General features: G+C 39.9%; 1 long non-coding RNA gene across 1 annotated transcript; it reads right to left on the bottom strand.

Moving 5' to 3' along the window:
• Positions 1–6842: 6842 nt before the first annotated feature.
• On the bottom strand, positions 6843–24331 carry LOC108537946 (uncharacterized). The gene is made up of 4 exons (XR_001887962.1): positions 24207–24331; positions 12909–13354; positions 10724–10900; positions 6843–6934 (listed from the first exon to the last, which is right to left on the bottom strand). It is a non-coding gene; the product is annotated as an uncharacterized LOC108537946 (long non-coding RNA).
• Between the last annotated feature and the right edge of the window lie 950 nt (positions 24332–25281).

Here is a 25281-nt window from a genome sequence, read left to right as displayed (position 1 = left end):
GGGGGGGGGCGGTGAGTCACATGATGAATGTATTAGATGGTGGAGCAGCCAGAGACAGGCTGCAGCGTCTCATTCCAAAACCAGGCAGGAAACAGGCCGGGCCACAGATAACCCCAAATCTCTCTTGCAGCAACCATTGGTTTCCCTTTCTTACAGATGCCTGGAAACCTCTCTGAGGCCTTCCTACTTTGTCTTTACCCTTTTGGTCTTCTCAGTTACTCAGTACATGTTTATTGTGTACCTCCTATGTGCCAGGCACTGGGCTGGGTGCTGGGTAGAGACACAATCCGGGGCAGGAGAGAGAAGAAAAACGAACACACAAATGAACATGTAATTACAAAGGAAAGTAGAACTGGAGGCCTTGAGAAGGTACAACAAGGCACAGCCAAATTATATGAGAGGGTCGGGAAAGGCTATTACGTTTGAACCAAGGCCTGAAAGATGCACCCATCAGATCAAGAGTAGGGGAAGGGCACTCCAACCAAAGGGAACAGCACGAGGGAAGACACTGAGCAGGGAGGAGCTGGGGGTGTTGGAGGACTGAAAACAGTAGGGTGAGGTGTGAGTGCGCATGCATGTGTATGCACACGTGCACACACACACACACAAGAATGAATCATGAAGAGAGGGGAGGGTGGAGTCAGGTGAAGTAGCAGGGGCCATGGAGGCCTGGGTTTAGACCCTGGCTCTGCTACCTGTTATCTGTATGCTGTTGGGTAAGCCACATCGCCTTGCAGAGCTTCAGTCCCCTTGTAAAGGGAAATGAATGACAGGTAGCTTGTGAGTCAACCAGAGGCTCAGCGTTCACTACAATAGCTTACGAGGCCTCTCTGATCTGACCCGTGTTAGTTCTTTGACTTTCTCTCCCTCCCCTCCTTAACTCCAGCCAGCTGGCCTCATGCACACGGGACATGTTCTACCTGGAGGCCTATGCACTCGTGGTTCCTCTGCTGTCAGTGCTCTTCACCTGCAAGTATCAGTCCCTCACTGCCCTCGGGTCTTCACTCAGATACCATATTCTCAGCGAGTTCTTTCCTGACCACTTTTTCCATTCTATTCCAAACATTCATCCCTGCTCTCTGCTTAATTTTTCTTCATTGCACTTAGCATCATTCAGCACACTCTGTATTTTACTTATTTTGTGCATTGCCTGCTCTCCCCATGACTATGGGGGCTCTATGAGGCCATAGAGAATTTTGTTAACTGCAGTGTCCCTAGCATCTAAGCAGAGTGTCTGGAATATAATAGGTGCTTAATAAATAATGTTAAAAGTTTGCAAAACCTTTCGATAAACTAAGTAGAACAGTACTTCCCACAGAGTAGGTGTTGCATTCCTTTTAGCTGCTTTTTCTTCCTGCTCAGAAAGTTCTGTCCCATTTGAACCCCCGAAGCCTGAGCTCCTCTGTTCCCTTGGAATAACTCCCAGCTTTGTTAGCTCTGTGCCCTTCCCAACAATTCCTTTCTTCAAGGTCTTGTGCAAGTTCCATCTCCTCCACATTTTTTTCTTTCTGACTTCCTTCTGCAGGCCTAAAAGATCTCTCCCTCTTCTGATCACTTCTAACACATTCAATCCTTACCTCTCATATTATTCTTCTTCTTTTTTTTTTTTATTTGAGACAGAATCTCGCTCTGTTGCCCAGGCTGGAGTGCAGTGGTGTGATTTCGGCTCACTGCAATCTCTGTCTCCCATGTTCAACTGACACTTGTGTCTCAGCCTCTCGAGTAGCTGAACTACAGGTGTGTGTCACCACACTTGGCTCATTTTTTTTTTGTATTTCTAGCAGAGACAGGGTTTTGCCATATTGGCCAGGCTGGGTCTTGAACTTCTGACCTCAGGTGATCTGCCTGCCTTGGCCTTCCAAAGTGCTGGCACCATAGGCATCACTGTGCCCAGCCCTGTGATTTTTATTATTGACTCTTTGTGACAACCCCAGGCCTGTCTTTTAACCTTTTTATCTTCTAACTAAGACTTTGAATCATAGATTCTTAGGATTTCAGAGTGAGGAAGGGTCTTAGCAATATTTTCTTCACTTTTACATAGTTGAAGACTTTCTATAAGCTTTTTGAGGCACAGGATTTTATGTTCAATTTCTTTAAATTTCCTTATTACTTTATTCAAAAACAATTTATTGAATGCTATTATGTGCCAAGTCACGGATTAGGGACTATGATATGATGGTGAACCTGACATAGTTAGAACTTTTAAATTTTAACATCTTAAATTCTGACATGTTGGTGCTTTGCAACAGTAGATGACGAATAAATTTGTGCCAAAGGGGTGAATGCGTAAACATTCACAACCGATTTGAAGTTGATTGTGGTAAATTGACTTAAAAACAATGAAGTTGCCTTTATAAATACAGGATTTCAGTCTTTCTTGGAAGGGCAGTAAATACTATTCCATGAAGAGTGGGGATGAGAAGAGGTGTGGAGAATATTTCTGAGTGAAATGGGGAGGTTGAATTAAGATTCAGGTCCAGAATTAACCTCCCTGTGGGAGACCCATGAAAGTGTGGAGGAGGAGCAAGGGTAGGTTGAGTGGTGGTTACTATTGGATTACAGGCAAATCAGCTCTTGATGTCAGTAGGCTGGATACGGGAAGCTACACCCTGGCATCTAAGATCTCCTGGGAAGACTGAGACCTACCAGGGAGGTTCTGACCTCTTACTGGGGACCCCTTCTCTAGAGGACAGAATTCTCTTACTGTCTTGCATATGATCACTTATGGGAAATAGTTTTATGTTTGGTGACAGCTCACACTGTCAAATACATTTATTTTGCTTCCAATGTGCTCCCTCAGGGGGTATTGTACTGCCAAGTGGCTCTGTCTACATGCCAGGCTCTAGTGGTTTCCAGAACCTGGGGGTCTGATTTCGAATGATGCTGCACTCCATCACTCAGCCTGAGTGCATTTTTTTTTTTTTTTTTTTTTTTTAGACAGAGTCTTGCTCTGTTGCCCAGGCTGGAGTGCAGTGGCATGATCTCTGCTCACTGCAACCTCTGCCTCCTGGGTTCAAGTGATTCTTCTGCCTCAGCTTCCTGAGTAGCTGGGATTACAGGCACGCGCCACCACATCTGGCTAATTTTTTGGTATTTTTAGTAGAGATGGGGTTTCACCATGTTTGTCAGGCTGCTCTTAAACTCCTGACTTTATGATCTACCTGCCTTGGACTCCCAAAGTGCTGGGATTACAGGCATGAGCCACCACACCCGACCAGCTTGAGTACATTTTAATTCAGCACAAGGTGTCACTGCGAGGGTGAAGGCTGCTGAGGGCAATGAGTTGTCAGTGGTGGTCACTGCTAGTTACAAATGTGATCAGTCTCTGGGTCTTGGTTCCTCAGAGCCTGCTGCTCATTTGAAGCGCTCTTCATTCTGAGGCTGTGTTGTCATTGTCATCATCATCATCATCATCATCACCATCACAAGGCACCAATTATCCTTTAATAGGGGTAATTTTCTGGCTGAAGAAGCCCTAATCAACAAACTCTCCTTGGTCCTGTGGCAACCTTTAGAAGGTTTTTCAACAGAAGAGATGTTTCTATTCTACTCAAATCAGACTAGGAATCACAGTTCTGGGAATGATGCTACAAACGAGCAGGTGCAGAAATGAAATGTGGGGAAAATTTGGAGGTGGGGTAAGATTTAGTAGCAGGGCTAAGAATCAAGAGACCTGGGCTCTAGTCCAGGCATTTTTTTGTTTTTAACCTGGGGACTCCCATTCGGAGCATCAGTAATTCAGCCCCTTTTGGTTAAGGTCAATGCTTCTATCAACTGGGGCTAATGACGCTTGTCCAATCTTATTTTTACTTCAGAAAATTGTGGGGGGGGGGAATCCAGTCAGTTATGGATGAACAAGTTTTGGGAGAATAGTAGAAGGGTGTAGGGTGAGATGTTATATGTAAAGTGTGTTAGATGATATATTCAAGATGTTCTATTGAAATGAGACTAAGGACTATAAGGGCTCTTAGTTATAAATGGTAGAAACTCAACCCACACTGGATTAAGCAAGAAAAAGGACATCTTGGTGCATGTAATTGAAAAGTCCAAGATTGGATCTTGCTTCAGGATAAAGTGACACCAGATTTTGATGAGCCTTGAATACCATATTAAGTGGTTAGGATTTGTCCTATGAACAATCACATTATTAAGTAGGAGAGAGGTAAAGAACTTAGATCACTTTGGCTATAGTGCAGAGTATGGCCAGGAGGGTTGTAAGACTAGCGAACAGGAGATGGGCAGGGAAGTCACAATGAGGACCTGAACTAGGACAGTAGCCATGGTGTAGATAGGATAGAACAGAATAAAGACAGACATTAAGTTCATGAAATGCTTAAGGGACAAGGTGGGAATCAATGACATCTTTGAGATTTTGGGGCTTGATGATGCTTTTAATTGAGGAAGAGAACATAGGAGGAGGAACGTATTTCCAGGAAGGACCTAGTATGGTTTAAAGAATGTTGAGGTCAAGATTTTCATGCAGGCACCCAAGAGGATATGTTCAGTTAATTACTAGGTATGTTGATGTAATGTTCAAAAGGCGAGACAGTAAATAGAATTGGCCATGAATATTTGGAAGTCAGCATTAATGAGATGAAACCATAACAGTGGTTTCATCCATAACTGATCCAGAACCGTGGATCAGTTTTCCTAGAGTGAGAAGGGCACTGAATACATAACCCTGGGAACACCAACTTTTATGGCCTAGGTAAAAACAGAAGAACTCTTGTGGAGATAGAAAAAGAGTGGTCACAGAGGTAGGAAGAGAATTATCACTGTACTCTGAGAGAGAAGATTTCAAGGAAGAAAAACCTGCTATTGAGATCAGATTGGAAGAGAAGCAAGTTGATAGGACTGTCAGATTTTGTAAGTAAAAAATATAGAACAGCAAAACTGGTGAGGGAATCGATTTGGTGTCAAAAGAAAGTGAGAACTAAAAAAGTAACCTGGGAAGAAGAGAAAATTAGAGATGTTTCTTGCTTTGTTTTAGAAAAATAGGGAAACTTATGTGCTTGTAGGGTGACAGAAAAAGGAAGTGGAGAGAGAGAGATGAAGGAATGAAATAAGAAAAAGAGATAATTGCTGGAGTGAGATTCAGGAGGATGAAGAGAACAGTTGGGAGATCAACCTCAGACAGGAGATAGAACAGCTTTTCTGTGGAGGTGAGAGGTGAAGAGGAAGACTAGGCAGTGGTATCGATACATCCAGAAATGCAAGAGGGAAGCTGAAGGAGTTTATGCATGACAGCCCCTCTTTTCCTTTGTGGGCTAGGGTGGTTCATCATTTTGTGAGAGCTGGTAGGGGGGCACTTGTGTGAGTAAGATATTGAACCTAAGGAAAATGGTCAAGGAAAATGTCTTGGATGCTAGAGAGGGGAGTTTAAAGGTATGGGTCTGAGAAAGCAGTATTTGCTACTGAGGCTGAAGCATACCGGAGTGGACAGAAAGGAATATTTTGTGGGGAAAAGGGTATTGCATTTGGAGGCAGATAGGTCTGGGTATAGATCCCGGCTCTGTCCATTTGCGTTCATTACCTTTCACTAGGCCATGCTGTGTAACAAATAGCTTCCAACTTTCAATGGCTTACAAAATATTTCTTTCTTTCTCATATTACATTGCATTGGCTACAGGTCAGTTGTAGCAACAGGCATTGTTGGGTTCAGATTCATTTCTTACTGCAAGACCCAAGTTAATGGAGAAGCAGCTTTTGGGACATGATTTCTCAAAACAGAGGGCACAGGAGCAATAAACCAAGTTGAATCATGCAATCATATTAAAAACGTTTACTTGGTTGGATGTGACCTATGCTGTGTTTTTTCATGTTCCATTGGTCAAAGCAAGTCAAATTGCCACGGCCAACATCTATGTGGAAGGGATAAATACCAACATGGGGAGAAGGAGGTGAAAATGGAAAATAATAATGCAAGCTACCACACTGTCTAAAGATTTTGAAACTCTGGATTTCAGTTATCCCTTTTGCAATACGGTGATATCAGCATTTGTTTTCTAAAATTGTTGGGAGGAAGAAATAAAATTAATTTGTGTATAAAACCTACTCTAGTGCCTAGCATAAAATAATATTTTATGCACTTGAGATTACCTTGCCTTGGTATTCAGAATAGTGCATAGCTCCAATGTCACGGGGAATTAAACTTTCTGCTCCACATTTTTCTTCTGCCAAATGACTGGATGATCTGTAAGAGCTTTTCTGACTCTAAAGTCCTCTGTTTCTACAAATCTTTTACTAAAGAATCAAACAGTCCTTTACCCTAAAAGTACCCTCTGGCTAAACAGGAAACTTTAAGTTTGTCAGAAGTTTTATTTGGCTTGCCTTTCCTTGACCCAGCCAACTACCAGAACCAGAGAAAAGACTTGTTCAAATAAACCTGAGAAATCTATAGGAACCAAAGTGCACAGTAGATCACCTCATCATCCATTAGCAACACTGTTTAAGCTTACAAAAAGAGTGACGCTTCACAGAGAAAGGTCAGGATATTCTCACTCCACCTGGAGGAGTTTACCACCTTGAATAATAAGCTTTGCTGGTGAGATGTGAGATCTGACAGCGAGTGAGGAAATTGTTGAAGAGGAGGCATTGAAAATGCCCAGAGACTTCCCAGGTGTCACCTGCTGCCTTGTAAACGTGTGAAATCCTTGGAAGGGTGTCTGGCAGAGCCCTCAAACCCACCCACCCCCACCCACCATAGGTCATTGACTGTTTTCACAGAGTGGAAGAAGGTATAGGTGTGTCTGAACAATGTTCAAGTGATCAATTATATCAGTTAGGATTGTGAGTGGCTGCAAGGTACAGAGACCAGAGGAGAATGTCGTATACAAGACAGGATTTATTTTATCAGGTAATCATGCATCTGCAAGTAGGCAGACACTGCTTCACACTGGTCTCAATGGCATGGGCATTTCCGTTGTGAATCCGTCTAGAGAAAGGTTGGTAGGCAAAGATTTAGTAGGTGACAAATTGAAATGTAAACTTAGACCCAAAGACTTCAAAGGTGCATTCCAAATTTAACTTATAGTTTGGGGGAGGGGGTGGTTTACCAGATGCCTAATCTAAATACATAGAAATTTAAAATTAAACAGAGTTGGCTGGGCGCATTGGCTCACGCGTGTAATCCCAACACTTTGGGAAGCCCAGGCCTATAGATCACTTGAGGTCAGGAGTTCGAGACAGGCCTGGCCAATATGGTGAAACCCTATCTCTACTAAAAATATGAAAATTAGCCAGGCGTGGTGGCAGGCACCTATAATCCCAGTTAGTTGGGAGGCTGAGGCACAAGAATCACTTGAACCCAGGAGGCGGAGGTTGCAGTGAGCCAAGATCGTGCCACTGCATTCCAGCCTGGACGATAGAGCAAGACTCAGTCACACACAAAAAAAGTAATAATAATAATAATAATAATTAAACAGAGTTAATTGGTCACATATCTAAGTACCTGTTTTGGTTCTCATCTGGCTTGGGCTTGTAAGTAATAGAACAAAATACAAGACACAATCCAAGTTTAAAAGTAAATGAACTTAATATACAAAGAAAGGAGATTACTACATGTAGGGAAAAGCTGGTTAAAAAAAATGACAATCTTTCTTCTATCTTTGTACAAATCTGTAGCATTTCTACTGAAATAGCCATCACTCTCCTGCATCCCTGTAGTTATTCTAGTCTCCATACAGTAGTCAAAGGGATTTTTAAATAAATATTAATTAGATATGCCTCCTATGCCTAAAACCCTCCAATACTTCCATTGCATTTAGTGCAAAATCCAAACTCCTTCCTCTGGTGTACTTGATAGGCCCCTTCAACCCTATCTTGCACCACTGCACTGTCCCCTTACCTCTCTGCTCTAGTCACACAGGCCTTCTTTCTGCTCACACCAGGCTAATTTCTGCCCCACAGCATTTGCACTTATCATATACTTCACCTGGGTCACTCTTCCCTCAGAGGAAAGGCAGAGTCCTTTCAATGCAAATGTCACTTTCCCAGAGTTCTTTTCCCTGACCACCCTATCTGAAGTAACCCTCCTCATCCTCCTATTTATTACATTCCATTATATTGTGTTTAAAATAATTACTGTCACCACCTGAATGTATCATATTTATTTGTGGTTTTTCATCTATGGTAGACTGTAAGCTCTCTGAGGGTACAGCCTGGCACATGTATATACCCAGTAAGTACAGATGCTCCTCAGCTTACTATGGGGTTATGGTCTGATAAACCCATTGTCAGTTGAAAATATTGTTAGCCAAAAATACACTTAAAGGGAGCACTTCTACACTGCTGGTGGGAATGTAAACTAGTACAACCATTATGGAAAACAGTGTGGAGATTCGTTAAAGAACTAAAAGTAGAACTACCATTTGATCCAGCAATCCCACTACTGGGTATCTATCCAGAGGAAAATAAGTCATTATACAAAAAAAGATACTTGCATATGCATATTTATAGTAACACAATTCACAATTGCAAAATCTGGAACCAGCCCAAATGCCCACCAATCAACGAGTAGATAAAGAAACTGTGCTATATATATATACGATGGAATACTACTCAGCCATAAAAAGGAATGAATTAATGGCATTCACAGTAACCTGAATGGAATTGGAGACTATTATTCTAAGTAAAGTAACTCAAGAATGAAAAACCAAACATCACATGTTCTCATTCATGAATGGGAGCTAAGTTACGAGGATGCAAAGATATAAGAATGATACAATGAACTTTGGGGACTCAGGGGATAGGGTGGGAGGGGGTGAGGGATAAAAGACTACAAATTGGGTTCAGTGTATACAGTTCGGGTGATAGGTACACCAAAATCCTACAAGTCACCACTGAAGAACTTACTCTTGTAACCAAAAACCACTTGTTCCCCCAAAACTTATGGAAATAAATAAAAAAAAAAAAATACACTTAATATACCAAACCTATCCAATGAATACCATAGCTTAGACTTGACAACCTTAAACATACACAGAACACTTACAGGAGCCTAGAGTTGGGCAATATCATCTAATACAAAGCCTATTTCATAATAAAGTGTTGACTATCTTAGGTAATTTATCAGATACAGCACACTGAAGCATATCAGTTGTTTACCCTTCTGATGGTACAGCTGACTGGGAGCTGTGGCTCACTGCTGCCCAGCATCATGAGAGAGTATTACCTTGCATATTGCTAGCCTGGGAAAAGGTCAAAATTCAAAATTCAAAGTACGGTTTGTACTGCATGTATAGTGCTTTTACACCGTCGTAAAGTCAAAAAATTATAAGTTGAATCATCATTCATTGGGGATTGTCTGTGTCTACTAAATAAATAGACAATTGAGTGTTTTAGGTTTTCTAATCATTCAGAAAAGAGGGATATTATTATAAATTCATGAGTCAGGGAGTTCATCTTGGCAGAGAGGGGGATGGGCTGGGCTCAGAAGAAAGAGCAGGATTTGGATTGGGGGGTACCCAGGGGAAGCCATGGGTGTAGTTAGGGTTGGAGAGGCAGGGTCTTCATGGTGATTCTGCTTCTTAACTGACAGAAAAGAGTGCCCACCTCTCTGTCCCTGGCAGATCACAGAGAGACCAGCCTTTCTTAAGGAAATAGGACCAAGGGCATGGAAGCAAAATACCCAGATGACTTCATCAAAAGAAAACATGTGACTCTTACATAGACCAAAATAAACTCCCCAGACTGAGGGGGTGGGGCCAAGGGACAGTTCTTGAGCTGAAGAGAAACTCCAGGACCTTCCAAGGCATTCTTTGAAAAATGCTCTTTGGATAAAACTGCAACTTAAAAATAACTTCTGTTGGGTGTGGAGAGGAGAACAACTCAAATATTGGGGCCAGAAACCCAGAGTAAGGGCCAAATTTGGGCTAAGAAAATGCTAGATTCTCGAGATCTTTGGAAAGCAACTTCTTCCCTCATTTATTTACAATGAATAAAGTTTCTTAGAAACAAATACAAGAAAATCAACAATTTGTAATTTTAACGTATCAAACAAGTATGCTAATCAATAAATAGATTATCATTCAGTATGAGAGAAAATAAAATCTAATAAAGGTCTAGGATCTAAGATAAACAAATATGACACCACTGGAGAAACAGATGGTTTTAGAGAAAGGTCAAGTAAGGTGGTTCTAACCCTTAGAGCAAGGGGTGTATGGCATTCAAACGTGGCAGAGATTGCACTGGCCTGAGAAGCAGGCTTACCTGCAGGGAGAATCCAGCTCTACCACTCTTGCTGTGTGACCTTAGGTAACTTACTTCACTTCTCTTACCCTCAGTTTCTTCATCTTTAAAATGGGAAAATTCATACATGCCTCTCAAGGATACTGTGGGGATTAAATGAAGTACTGCAAAAAAACTACCTCATAGAGTACCTGAATGTTAGAAAGCTTTAAATAATATTGGAATTCCACTTCTCTCATATCACTTTAGAGGGTTGGAAAAATTGAAGAACTTCAGAATTTGACACCTTATAAAAGCTGAGAGTCCTTAACATACTTCCATTAGTAAATATTTATTAACTTTTATTTGTAAGACACAGTGATGGATAAGATGTAACACAAAATTCTTGGTCTCCTTATCTGGGAGTGAAATAGTTATTGATGACCACAACAGGATGCCAAAAAACAAAAGCAAAAAAACAAAAAACAAACAAACAAAAAAAAAAAACAAAGGAAAAACTTAGGGAATTAAAATGGTGAGCATTTATTTAGCTTACAAATCTGGAAGTTGGAAGTTTAGGCTGGGTTCAGCTGGGCAATTCTTCTGGTTTAGGCTCTTATGTCTGGGAGTTGACTGACTATGCGTTGGTCTAGGATGACCTCAGTTGGCATGACTGCCTGATCAACATGGCTTTTGTTCTATGTGTTTCATCCTCCAGCCGATTGGCCTAGGCCTGTTCTCATGGAAAAGGTATAGGAGCAAGAGTAAGCAAGATTTTTACTGATTGCAGCAAAAAGCATTTACCAATTCTAAAGAACTTTCCCTCAAAACCTTCTGGCTTAATTATCGTCTATGATATGGGAACAGCCATCACTGTTCCCATTTTACAGATAAGGAAAGTCAGAAGGACAGTAAGGAGTAAAGCCTGGACTTGAACTTCTGATTGTAAGCTTCCCCTTTGCCTCACAGCCACTTAGACCAACAGCCAAATGAGTAAAACACACAAAAAAGAGACAGTTACCACCATAAGCTTGTGTGGCCAAGAAGCCTTTGTAGTGACTGAACTTACTTTGGATGTAAATGCATGTACGGCAATAAGTTTCAACTTTTTAAAGGTACCAAACCCACCCTTTTCTTTTCTTTTTTTTTTTTTGACAGATCTTGTGTAGAACCTCCAAGTATTTAAATGGATAAAAAGCTATTTTATATCTTAACTTTATTTTTAGATTCAAATGCATAAGGTTTACCTACTATACCATCAATACATAAGAACAATGAGGCCATTCTGGGGAACTCAGGTGTTTGAAATCAAAGACTGATATCAAATGGGGACAGTGCAGTCTTGGGGTCCAGTGTGCTCCTGTAATTTGTTTAGCCTGCCCAGTAGAGTGGACTGCTGTTGTGGACCTAGTCTCTGTTGTCTACTTTCCACGCCTCTCCCCACCCCCAATTCTGGTCATGCCATTCTGGAGTAGTTGGTCCCACTCCCAGGTAGAGAGGTGGGTCTGGGAGGCGGGGTTCAGGAGTACCAGGAAACAGAAGCTCTTCCTGCTGCCTTGAAGCTGGAAGGGCATCAGTCTGGAGTTGCTGGGGGTCATCTCAGCACTACATAAAGGAAGAAGCCAGCCAAGATGAAAGCACTACCCAGATGAGCAGGGGCTCAGGACTGCACAGGACACCACCGAAGTGTCTGGATCTAGCTGGAACTTAACCCAGTGTTACCCCTAGACTTTTCTGTTACACAAACCGGTAATATCCCTTTTGTCTTTTAGGTCAGTTTGATTTGGATTTCTATCTTGTGCAACCAAAACATATCTAATACATCCAGTATTAAGAACATCTGACTCAAACAGATTAGTTGTAATAATAATATGGTTTTAAAAGCAGTTTATCTTGTAATGTCAGGAAATTCTTTAATAAAAAGATAGCAGAAGATTTATTCCAAGATTTATATATACTTTCACACAAAAGTGTGAGATACATTAATGTACATGTTAGACTCAAAGCAATCAAATTGATATATGGCACATTTGAAGGTATGTTTGTTTATTGCAGGTTTTAAAGTGGTTTGTATGTATTTAAAAATGAAATTTGAAGAATATTTTTTAGGATCCCTGAGATGTCCTTCAGATCTTTTGGGTCCTCAGGATGTGGTTGAAAAAGTATTGATAGAACAAAATAGGAAGGGGTCTAAAAGAATGTTCTAGGCCTCTAAAACATGTCTTTTATCAACCAGAACAAAACATCACATACACAGTGACTCTGGGACACATTATAGGGACCTAATTGGCATCCTCAGATGAGATCCATCAGATTATTCTTTTCTTCTGGAAAAGGATGGAAAGGGAAGGGCCAAGAGAGAGAGAAGCTAACATCTTCTCCTTTCTTCCTCCTCCAAAATCAGAATTCTAAAAGTTTTGAATATTTTGCAAAATATAACTGGTGAGAGGTGTTCAGCAAAATCCTAAAACTCTTTGTTGTACTTAAGTTTTATTTTTCTATAAATGGGAAGATTCATTGAAAAGCCATTAATGCTGATGATCATATAAGAATTTTCCTCCTTGTGCCAAATATTATTTCATGGATCCTTAAAAGTATGAGGTAAATATAAAAACCAGCAATTTATACTGTTGACTCAGACCATGAGTTCATGAAAAGCAGGAGCAATGCTAACTTCTTTGGATAGTGTCTAATTCAGTTAAGTAAAAATGGGAACTTCTCTTATAAAACCACTTACATACCTATGATGATGAAAATGGGAGTAGAGGATTCCAGTCTTGTTCTGGTGACCTTTGGAAATCTCATATTCAAAGGCTTAGAGGCCTAATCCCCAGAGACTTTTACTATTTTCTCAGGATAAGATTAATTAGAGGAAGCTGAGGATGTTTGGTGGGTCCTTCCTAAACTGTCAGAGACCCCAAGATACTAGAGATGGAAGGGATCTTAAATTTCCAGTCCAGCTGCCTCCTACTACAGGATCTTTGATCTCTTCTCTGCCTGGTAGCTTCTTTCATGGCTAAATTGAGTTGAAAATCTGTTGTGACAGAATATGAACCTCTCTTGCTAGAACACAATGTTTCCATCATCACTGATAGAAAGCAGAGTTTAGTGGATCATGAGGCAGGTCCTTGTAGGGTAACTTTGGTGGTCTTCCAAGCACAAGGAGAAGCAAGATCTGAACAGGATCCTGTGATCAAAGAAGAATCAAAAGTTCTAGACTTTGGTAGATGAGAGCGTTGGTAGTATCCTATTTCAGTTTACCTGATATCCACATAAAAACAAAGAAAATACATAATGAAATAAAATAAAAAATGGCAAGATATTTCCATGAATCCCAGATACAGACTGTGGGGATAAAGCAGCAGCTTCCCCAATACTGACACAGTGTTGGTGTCTGTGCATGCAGACGGAAGGGAAGCAATGGGTATCTGGTAGACCTGATAACAGGAGAAATCAAAACAGGAGCAAGAACGTACTGCAGAATGCATGAAGCAATTTGAGAGTGGCAGCTAAAACTAGGAGGCATTTTGCCTGAGCCATCAGCTGGGGAGCATAAGGGATCTGAGAAAAAGGTGGAGGATCTGGAGCAATTTAGCCCCTATGAACTCCCAAAACTGACACCTTGGTGTCCCTTCTAGGACGTGGGCTCACACAAGGAAAAACTGCTGGGAGTAGAATAAAAACTGAGCAGGATACAGACAACAGAGATGAAGAAAAAGAAGTCCAGTTACAAGTAGAGGGGTGGGGAGGAAGAGTGAGAAAATCCCAGAAAGCAAGCCAGGTAAATTGTAAGAAAAAGAAAGAACTGGCTGGGTGGGGTGGCTCATGTTTGTAATACCAGCAGATTGGGAGGCTGAGGCAGGTGGATCACTTGAGGTCAGGCATTTGAGACCAGCCTGGCCAACTTGGTGAAACCCTGTCTCTACTAAAAATACAAAAATTAGCTTGGTGTGGTGGGGCACATCTGTAATCCCAGCTACTTGGGTGGCTGAGGCACAAGAATTGCTTGAACCAGGGAGGCGGAGGTTGCAGTGAGCTGAGATCATGTCACTGCACTCTGGCCTGGGTGACAGAGCGAGATTGTGTCTCAAAAAAGAAAGGAAGAAAGAAAGAAGGAATGAAAGAAAGAGAGAGAAAGAAAGAAAGAATGAACTGGGGGAGGGGTTGAGGTGGGGATGGATGTCTGTAAATTAAAAGACACACAAGACATATACCAAAAAATAAACTATAGTGTCTAGGGACACACACTGGGTGATGAAATGAAAGGGAAGTCCGACAAAGTTATTCCCACAAAAGTCAAGACTGTGGTTACTTTTGGTTGATGGCTGTGATTTGATGGGGGCCATGGTGGGCTTTGGGATGGCTTGGAAAGTTCTATTTCTTGACCTGGTGGTGGCTAAAATGGTGTGTGTCATATAACAACTCATTGAGCCAGACAGCAGTTTTTGCAAGGGTTTCTATACCTGTGTTTTATTTTACTGTAAACAAGTAATAAAAGGAGTGAGGTTAAGGGGACCTGAGAGCCAAACTAATACTGAATACTAACACTAAAGCCAATGTATCTCTAGCTAAAACCTACTGAACATATACTATGTGCAAGGTGCTATGCTAAGTCCTTTACCATGGCAGTAAAGTTCTCTGAGTACTAGAGTCAAGCGTCTTGCTTAGTTTCCTTTACTACTGTGTGAATTTGGGCAAGTAACTAATTCTCTTTGAGCCTCTGTATTCTCATCTCTAGGGGCAACGGTCTGTCTTTCATAAGAATATTGGGATGAGATTTGCATGCGAACTTTTTAGCTCAGTGCCTGACACATAATATATGCTTAGTAAATGGTAGCCACTGTTGTATCCATGTGAGGTGCTGTTATTACTCTCACATTATAAGTGAAAAAAATTAAGGCTCAGAAAGCCTAAGTCATGGAATTATTCAGTGCTGAACCCAGGCCCTCAACCTTTCCCTACGCTTCCCCAACTCGCTAACTTTTTTTTTGAAAGAAAAATTGTGCAATGGCAAATGACAGTGGCCTGGCCTGGTTCCACAGCTCTGTTTTGAAGGTTATCTGGGGTCTTGCTCCCTCACTTGCCCCAACACATGATGTTGCAATTTCACTCCAAGAAAAAGACTTCAGTAGTGCTGTCCGCAGCATGGCTGCCTGGAGCAATCTTGGAAGACAGTGAACAGGCAGGAAGGATGCAGGCAGTGCAGCCTCTTCAGCAGGGGCATAAACAAGTCCCCACTCCCAGAGGGGCCAGGAGCCCAATGCGGCAGCTGGCTGGATGCGTCACACATACCGTGCTGAGAGAGAAAATAAGTGGTATTCCTCTGTGCTGAATTTTAACTGTAAACAAGCAGATTCATGATAATTACCAAATATTAGAAATGTATTGTTCCTTCCCCACTCCCAAGATACTTCTAGGATCTCCAGCTGTGCTAATAACACTAGGTGCACCACTCCCAGGGCCACAAGTATTGTTCCAAGACAAAGGCTCTTCATCTGTGTTTGTTCTTGTTTTCCATCAACACTTGAAACCTAGTTCACCTATATTCTATTGAGGTTTCCTGCTTTGTTTGCAAGCAAGGAGGAATAAAAAACAGCATTTGAAATTAAGGACTTAGGTAAGGTCTCAATTCTCTGATCCTCATCTCTCAAAGGAGGAAGTCATACTTACTTCATGAAAGGACTGGTGTAAAAATGACTGAAGGAACATATGCAAAGAACCTCATGTAGAGGCTGGCACACAGTAGACACCATAAATGAAGGTGCCTCCATAGCTGCCACTGCCAGTATACCTTCAACAGAGAACCAAGATGGCAGACAGGCAGCACACATGCTTCTTTCCCCTGTGGTATTAGTGGTAGACATAATTAACCAATGACGATATTCTTTGCTACTTGGATTAATTTTCTATTGCTGCTATAACAAATTACCACAAACTTGGTGGATTATAATAACACAGATTTATTATCTTACAGATTTATAGGTCTGAAGTCCAATACAGGTTTCACTGGGCTAAAATCAAGCAGGGTTGCCTTTCTTTCTAGAACTTCCAAAAAGAAGCTATTTTCCTTGCCTTTTTTTTTTTTTCTTTTTTAGCTTCCAGAGGCCTCTTTTTGGTCCATGCACATAGCCCCTTAAGTCTCAGAGCCAGCAACAACTTGCCACACCCTTCCCACACTGCTTTCTCTCTCTGACCACAGCCAGAAAGTGTTCTTTGCTTTTAAGGACTACTGAATAATCCAGTATTGCCTACCCATCTCCAGATCCCTAACTTTAATCACATCTGTAGAGTCCCTTTTGTCCTCCAGGGTTTAGGATATGGTCATCTTTGGGGGCCATTATTCTGTCTACACTGCTCAATGCAGTGGTATAGGCAGCCACTATTAGTGGATCAGAGTTTGATTGGAGACATTAAATCCATTTGGCCTGTGAAGTCAGAGCTATCCATGCTTTGGAGATTCATCAGGAAAGATACAAAACAAAGCCAGTCAGAGAACTGGAAGCAAAAGAAAGCAATTACCATGTGCTGAACACGTTTTAAAAAAATCAAAACAGCATTATTGAGATATGGTCAACATGTAACAAACTACATGTTCAAAGTGTACAATCTGATAAACTTTGACTTATGTATACACTTATGCAACTATTATGACAAGCATCATTATGAACATACCCATTCCCACCAAGAGTCTGCTTGTCCTTTATAATCCCTCTGTCCACTCCATCCTATCTCCTGCTATTCCCAGACAATCACTGATCTGCTATTAATATATATTAGTTTCCATTTTGTAGAATTTCAAATAAATGAAGTCATACAATAAATCCCGTTTTTGTCTTTCTTTTTCAGTCAGTGTAATGATTTTGAGATTCATTCATGTTGCTGTGTATATTGGTAGTTCATTGCTTTTTTGTTGAGTAGCATTTCAATGTAAAACACAATTTTCTTTATTTTTTTCATCTGATGATGAAAATTTGGGTTGCTTCCAGGTTTGGACTATTACAAATAAATCTGCTATACACATTCATGCACAAGGTTTTGTGGAGTTTTTGTATGTTTGTTTGTTTGTTTGTTTTTGGTTGTTGTTGTTTGAGACAGAGTCTCAATCTGTCGCCCAGGCTAGAGTGCAGTGGCGCGATCTTGGCTCACTGCAACCTCCACTTCCTGGGTCCACGCAATTCTCCTGCCTCAGCCTCCCAAGTAGCTAGGACTACAGGCACGTGCCACCATGCCCAGCTAATTTTTTTATTTTTTCTTTTTTCAGTAGAGGTGGGATTTCGTCATGTTGGCCAGGCTGGTCTCAAACTTCTGATCTCAGGTGATTCACCCACCTCGGCCTTCCAACGTGCTGGGGTTACAGGCGTGAGCCACCGCACCTGGCCCATGCACAAGTCTTTGTATGGACCTATGCTTTCATATCTCTTGTGTAAATACCTAGGAGTACAATGGCTGGGACATGGGGTAGGCATATGTTTAACTATTTAAGAAACTGCCAAACAGATTTTCCAATGTACTTGGGCCATTTGACCAGCAGTGTATGAGAACTTCAGTTGCTTTCTGTCTTTGGCAATACTTACTATGATCAGTCTTTTTAACTGCAGTCATTCTAACAGGGGTAGAGTGGTATCTTATTGTCTTATTTGCATTTACTTAATGATGTTGAACATTTTTGTATTGTGCTTATTTGTCATCCATGTATATTTTTTGGTAAAGTGTCAGTTCAAACCTTTTATATACTTTTTTATAAATGCAAAAGGTTTCTTTATTTTGTTGAGTTTTTTTTTTTATTACTGGGTTTGAGAGTTCTGTATATATTCTGAATACAATTATTTGTCAGATATGTAATTTACAAATATTTTTTCTCATTCTGTGGCTTGTTTAACCATGTAATTCAAAGAGCAAAAGTCTTTAATTTCGATGTAATACAATGAATCAACTTTTTCTTTCATGAATTGTGCTTCTGGTGTTGCACCTAAAAAAATCTTGGCCCAATCTAGGGTCACAAAAATTTCCTCCTATGTTTTCCTCTAGGAGTTTCATAGTTTTAGGTTTTTCATTTAGGCCTATGACTCATTTTGAGTGAACTTTTGTATATGGTTCAAGAGATGGATGAAGTTCTGTCTTTGTTTTTTCCATACAGATGCTCAACTGTTCCACCATGATTTGTTAAAAAGACTATCATTTCTTCACTGAATTGCCTTTGCACCTTTACCAAAAATCAGTTGCCCATATGCCTGTTGAGTCTATTTTTGGACTCTTTTCTGTTTGATTTATCTGTCTTGACACTAACATCACATTGACTAGATCACTGTATATTTAGAAGTTTTCAAATCAGATAGTGTTAACCCTCCAACTTTGTTTTTTTACAGTTATTTTAGCTATCCTAGGTATTTTGCATTTTGATATAGATTTTATAACTAGCTTGTAAATTTGTACAGTAAACTCTGCAAGGATGTTTATTGGGATTGCACTAAAACTGTTGATTAATTGGGGGAGAATATTGCATCATCTTCATTGATCCATGAACATTGTATATATTTCCATTTATAGGTGTTTAATTTCTTTTAACAGTGTTTTGCAGTTTTCAGTGTACATCTTACACATATTTTGGCAAATATAATTCCTATTTCATATTTTTTGTTCTACTATAAGTGACATAGTTTCTTAATTTTAGTTTCCTGCCATGATATATAAATGTAATCTTTTATATTGATTTTCCATCCTGAAACCATGTTTGTATTTACAACTTCTAGTAACTTTTTGGTAGGTTTAGAGGATTTTCTATGTAGATGATTATATCACCTGAGAGTAAAGACAGCTTTCTTTTTCCTTTCTATTCTATATACTGTTTATTTCTTCTTATTATTTTATTAGCTAAAACATCAGTACAATTTGAATAGAGCTAGCAAGAATGGACATCTTTTTTCTTGTTTCTGGTTATAGAGGGGAAAGCATTCAAACTTTCACTTAATTTTATTATTGTTGCATACAAAATAGGTGTTTTATGGGCCTTTTATTGAGTTGAGGAATTTTCCTGAGCAGATTTCCTGAGCAAATTTCTAGTTTGCTAAGAAATTTTTTTCTTTCATAAATATACATTATTTTTTGTTAAGTGTTTTCTACATTTTGGTGGTTTTGTGTGTGTGTGTGTGTGTGTGTGTGTGTATTTATTTTTTCGTCTGTTAATATGGTGAATTACATTGACTGATTTTTCAAATGTTAAACCAATTTTGCATATCTTGGATAAAATCCAGAATAATGTAATTTACTTGGTCATAATGAGGTACGAATTATTAAGAAATTATTTTAGGCAGATAGAAAGGAAAAGCAGAGTCCTTGGAAGATTTTTCACAGCTCTTGTCTAGCATGAAAGTCCTGTCTCTTAGACCCAGGCAGGCAACTTTTGATATGCAAATGCCAATCTTTAGAAACTGGGTCTACCCAACATGGCTATTTCCACCTTTGTCTTCTTGCCCTTGCCCCCATATGTGCCTAGCAGCATGGCCACCCCCACACATCCTCGTATGTATGGAACATCATGGTGCCCTGCATTTGCATATTAAAAGACTAGGGTGGGGGGGCCAGTTTTTTCCGAGGGCTACATGAATGACATGCCTGGTCTAACCAATCCCCTGAGCCCTATGCAAATCAAACACTGCCTCCTCCCGCCATGGAATGTAGCTGGCTGATACTACCTGAAAGTGGAGTTCTATCTCTCAGCTTTGGCGCCCCCCTCCCTCTGTCTCTGTACAGGGGAGCTTCTTTCCTTCTTCCGCCTGCTTTCTTGCCTATTAAACTCCTTGCTCCTTAAAACTACTCAACATGTGTCCGTGTCATTTTTTTCTAATTCCACTAGAGATGAAGAACCTGGTATTCTCCACTCATCAGAGCCGTATCAATAATATACTATCCCTTTTATACTCATTGAAATTTGATTTACTGTTTTAGTTAAGATTTTTTGCTCTATGATCTTCAAGAATATTGGTCTATAATTTTCTTATAATATCATTTTTAATGGTAGGCTCATAGAATAAGTTGGTAAGTATTCTTTTCATCTTCCTGGAAGAGTTTGTGTATTATTTATTATATTTTTGATAGGATTCCAAGGAAGTTATCTGTGCCTGGAATTTGGTGGGGTTTTTGTTTGTTTGTTTTGTGCATTTTGTGGGAAGGTTGTTAACTACAAATTCAGGCTATTTATCATTGAGTTATCTTTGATAGATTGTATCTTTCAATAAATTTGTCCATTTCATTTTTTGTCAAATTTATAAGAATATATCATTTATTTTACAGGCATAGTATTCAAAATATTCTCTTATTATTCTTTCAATATCTGTAGAATCTGTAATTCTGTCACTTTTCTCATTTCTGATCTTTTATAATTAATGTCTTCTTGTTCCTACTCAGTTTAGTGGTTTATCAATTTTATTGATCTCAAAGAACTAGTTTTTTATTTCAATGATTTTCCTGTATTGTTTTTCTATTTCATTGACATGTTCACTGATTTTTATTGTGTCCTTTTTTCTGCTTCTTTGGGCTTAACATACTCTTTTTTTTGTTTGTTCTTTTTTTTTCAGGTGGACTCTCAGGTCATTGATCTGAGAACTTTCTTCTTTTCTTTTTTTTTTTTTTAACTTTTGTTTTAGGTTTGGAGGCACATGTGAAGGTTTGTTACATAGGTAAACTCATGGCATGGGGGTTTGTTGTACAAATCATTTCATCACCCAGAAATTAAGCCCAGTACCCAGTAGTTATCTTTTCTGTTCCTCTACCTCCTCCCACCCTGCACCCTCAAGTAGACCCCAGTGTCTATTATTTCTTTCTTTGTGTTCATAAGTTCTCATCATTTAGCTCCCACTTTGCAGTATTTGGCTTTCTGTTCCTTTCCTGTGTTAGTTTGCTGAGGATAATAGCCGTTAACTCCATCTACGTTCCTACAAAAGACATGATCTCGTTCTTTTTTATGGCTGCACAGTATTCCATGTTGTATATGTATCACATTTTCTGTATCCAGTCTACCATTGATGGACATTTAGGTTGATTCCATGTCTTTGCTATTGTGAATAGTGCTGCAATGAACATACACATGCATGTGTCTTTATGGTAGAATGATTTGTATTCCTCTGGGTATATACCCAGTAATGGGATTGCTGGGTAGAATGGTAGTTCTGTTTTTAGCTCTTTAAGGAATTGTCATACTGCTTTCCACAATGGTTGCACTAATCTACACTCCCACCAAAAGTGTATAGGTGTTTCTTTTTCTTCACAACCTCACCTGCATCTGTTATTTTTTGACTTTTTAGTAATAGCCATTCTGACTGGTGTGAGATGGTGTCTCATTGTTGTTTTTATTTTCTAGTATAGGCACTTAGTGCTATAAATTTTCTCCTAAATACTGCTTTAGCAGCATCTCATAAATTCATTCCTTATTTTCATTTTCATTCAGTTCAAAATACTTCCTTAATTTCTTTCTGATGTCCTCTTTAATCCAAGGATTATTAAGCTGTGTTTTATACAGTTTTCAAATATTTGGGGGATTTTATAGATATCTTTGTGTTATTGATCTCCAATTTAATTCTGTTTTGGTCAGAAAACATATTGTATCATTGGTATCCTTTTAAATGTATTAAGACTTGTTTTATGTCCCAGAACATAGTGTAACTTCATAGATGTTCCATATAACTAAGCACCTTAAATGCTATTTTTTATATTTAATCTTTATAAGAATGCTACTATCATTTCCATTTTAATAAAGAACCAAGAGATGATGCTGTGCTCCTAATTATAAATAGAAAAGGCTAAGAATCAACTTAAATAATGTATTCAATGCCAGACATTATTTAATCTCCTATTAAATAATGTATTCAATAGGAGAACTGGAATATGCTCTCATCTGACACCAAAACCAAGTTATAAACCACTCTTTCATGATTACCCCACCCACATCCATTCTTCATAAGCTGGGTAGGACCACTCATTCTAAAGAGGCTGAGTTCAGAGGCTAATTTTCTCTCAAAGTCTTGAAATCTACTCAAATTGCTCCTTTCTAGCATAAACACAATTGCATCAGTTGCTAACACAGATGTAAAGGTGAGTTCTGTCTGATGGTTAGAAATGCACAAAGCCCAACCACTGATTCAAGTCAGAAACTTGCTACTGAGCCCTGCTGCTGACTGATGCTCAATCACCAGATCATTCTAAAAACGCCCAAGAACAAAGACTGACATTAGGTGTTTTTGCCTCTTTCTAGTAGGGAATGACTGATTGTCCCTTAAAGCCCAATGATGCTTAGAGAGCCTCTGGATTAGTAGGTTTTATTTATATGTCTGTGGAATTTGCATAATAGCCTTTAAGTCAACCTGCCTTGAAATGGCTCTTTCCTTTTTCTTCTTTTGAATTTAATGGTCAGATATTAGAAGCACTATCTTATTGCTAGTATATGTAGTAGTAGTGCTTGTTCACTAGGACTAATGCTGATCAGAAACCTATTAGTCCAATTCAACAAAAGAGTTTTTGATCATCTGGCAGCTTCAATTATATAAGTTATCCAGTCCCTTTCTTACTCCTGTTACTACAGTAATTTGACAAGCCTGCTAAAGATCTTTGTGGCTGCATCCAGGACCATGCACAATGGGTTATTTGAATAAATGTCTTCCAGTGGTATGTTCCTGTTACATACAAAGTCAATTTAACTTGTAGAGTTATTTGCAGGAGCCCACATTGTCCATGACTGACTACTTCCTAGTGCCACTTAGGCTGAAATCTCAAAGGGAGGGAGTGTGCTCCCTGAGTGAGCACTTCTTTCTGAGTGCCATTTCTCCACCACTTGAAATACTAAATGGCCAGCACCAAAGGAGGGAAAAGAACTCCTGGGGATGTTCTTTAGCACCTAAATCTCTAACCTTTCTCTGAAATAGACTGGTTTACACATGTTAATTATTATCCTACAGTTTACTAAGGAGTTAATATTCAACGGAAAGCATATACAGCTTCTACAATTTAATTTATGCCATACAACATCTGATTTTTGAATTTCTTCTGAGAAGTGATGCTACAGGTATAAAATGAACTCGTTCTGTACAAACTTTAAAGCCTGAAGAAGCCAACATTCAATATGATCAAGAAAACTGCTTATGTTTCTGGCTTCTCCCAAATGGAAGCTACATGGTTGAAAAAAAAATTGTCTGTCCTTAAGACCCTACAGACTTTTGAGAAGCCATTAATCAGGAATGAAAAATCAGTTTTGGTTTATGTGTCACTATTGATTGACTGGCATTAGATTCTTGGAATTCCATGTTGAGAAATGATTCTGAGGACATACCCCCTATCAGTGGGAAAAAGCATGGTGATTGATTAGTGATGTCTGCTATGAACGTAGTAAAGAGGTGTGGTGGAATTCCCAGAGTGCTAGATGGAGTGCCAGAATGCCAGAGTGCTGGGCACTGGGAATATAGCACTGAACAAGACAGATTCAGCTGATGAACTCATAAATCTTATAGAGTCGTAATGATTGCTAGGGTCATTTCTTGCTTTGTTATCCTAAAATTTAGTGGTTCTTGTTCTGCCCACGAATCACTATTAATGGATTATTGTAAAACATCAGCAACATCCATTAGGACCACTCAGTCCAGTTCTCTAGCAGAAAAACCCATAAGTCTTCCATGTAGACACTTTCGTGTCTATGTAGACAAAAGGTGTCTGCATAGTAAGACTTGTCTTTCAGTCATCGTAATTTTTTCTCTTAAAGAGCACACTGGCCAAGAAAAACTTCACCTTGCACATTTCTCCATAGTCATAGACAGTGGTAATCTTGGCCAGGATCAGCTCTAGTTTACAGAGAATGGAAAGCCATGAACAAGAGAAAGCCAGGCATGGAGGTGGGATGGGGTAAGAAGTTACTGTCTTCTTTAGGGCCCCGTGAGAAGTCTATTCCTGAGACAGACTAATCACACCAGGACAATGTGTGTTCACCTTCTTGCTAACTGGCTAGCAGCTGTTTCCAGATGTCCCCCCATTTGGTTATGTAAGCCAGGCTCACTCACATGCAAAGCCCTTCTCTATGAAGCTCAGCAGATGCCATCAACTTCTCTTCATTCTGATGGGATCAGTCTCTGTTTGCGAGGGCCTTGGAACTGCAGCTCTACAATGCTGGCACCAAAGTCAAGGCGCAGAGCTGTCTGCAAAGGCCACCCTTTGTCCACAGATGATGCAATGGGTCAGTGTCTTTCTCACCATGGGGACAGCAGTTGACATGGAAACGGTTGTTCTTGCTTCTACACATAACCATTATGCCTCACCCGGGCTTACCAAATGTTGAAAATATTTGTCTGCCCAGCATCCATTTTTTCTACCTCTAGGAACTGCATCAAGATTATCTTTTGGGAAATCATCCTTGCTGAACTCCCAAACCTGTTGTTTTAGATAGTATGTGTTCTACCCCAGCCCTAAGCTGAGCATGTGATTTATATCTGGTCAAACTAAGTCACAGGAAGTTTTCAGTTATAGACATGGCTCGACCCATTCTGCATTCGTGAGTGTCAGCTCTGGGATTCTGCTGAAGTGATTAGGAAAGTGACAGGATTTTGCTGGCTGTTGTCAAGCTGATGAAATATGAGCCTGGAGCCATTGGTGTCTTACCTTTCCCACAAGCAGCGTAGAACATGCTAGAAAATACAGTTCAGAAGAAAAGCAGAGTTGAGGAACTGAGAGAAACACATTTACACTATATGATTTGAGCATCTGGATTCAGCCTTACCTGGATTTAACTTTTCGGTTATATGAAACAATTTATGCCTTTTTTGCTGAGGGAAGTTTCAATTAGGTTTCTGTCACCTGCACCCCAAAAAGTTCTGGTGAATGTACAGAAAAGTCCTGATGAAATGTTCTCCCTTCACAGAGATTTTCACAGGAATTGGGCAGAATTAGATATAACTCTGAAGGTGCCAGCTTTGAGCAACCAATACCTTTCTAAAAGTGCTATTAGGTATCAGTACAACAGCACATAACAATCAAGAGCTTAGTTGCCAAGCACTGTGCTGTGTACCCATGACAGGGAACAGGGTCGCAACTAGGATCCCTGTTCTCATTGAGTGTGCAGTCTAGCCAGGAAGGCTGCAC

Source organism: Rhinopithecus bieti, unplaced genomic scaffold (genome assembly GCF_001698545.2).
Source record: "Rhinopithecus bieti isolate Rb0 unplaced genomic scaffold, ASM169854v2 scaffold_15146, whole genome shotgun sequence".
Lineage (NCBI taxonomy): Eukaryota > Metazoa > Chordata > Mammalia > Primates > Cercopithecidae > Rhinopithecus > Rhinopithecus bieti.
The sequence above is the reverse complement of the archived record's forward strand: the minus strand, read 5'-3'. Positions and strand labels throughout refer to the sequence as shown.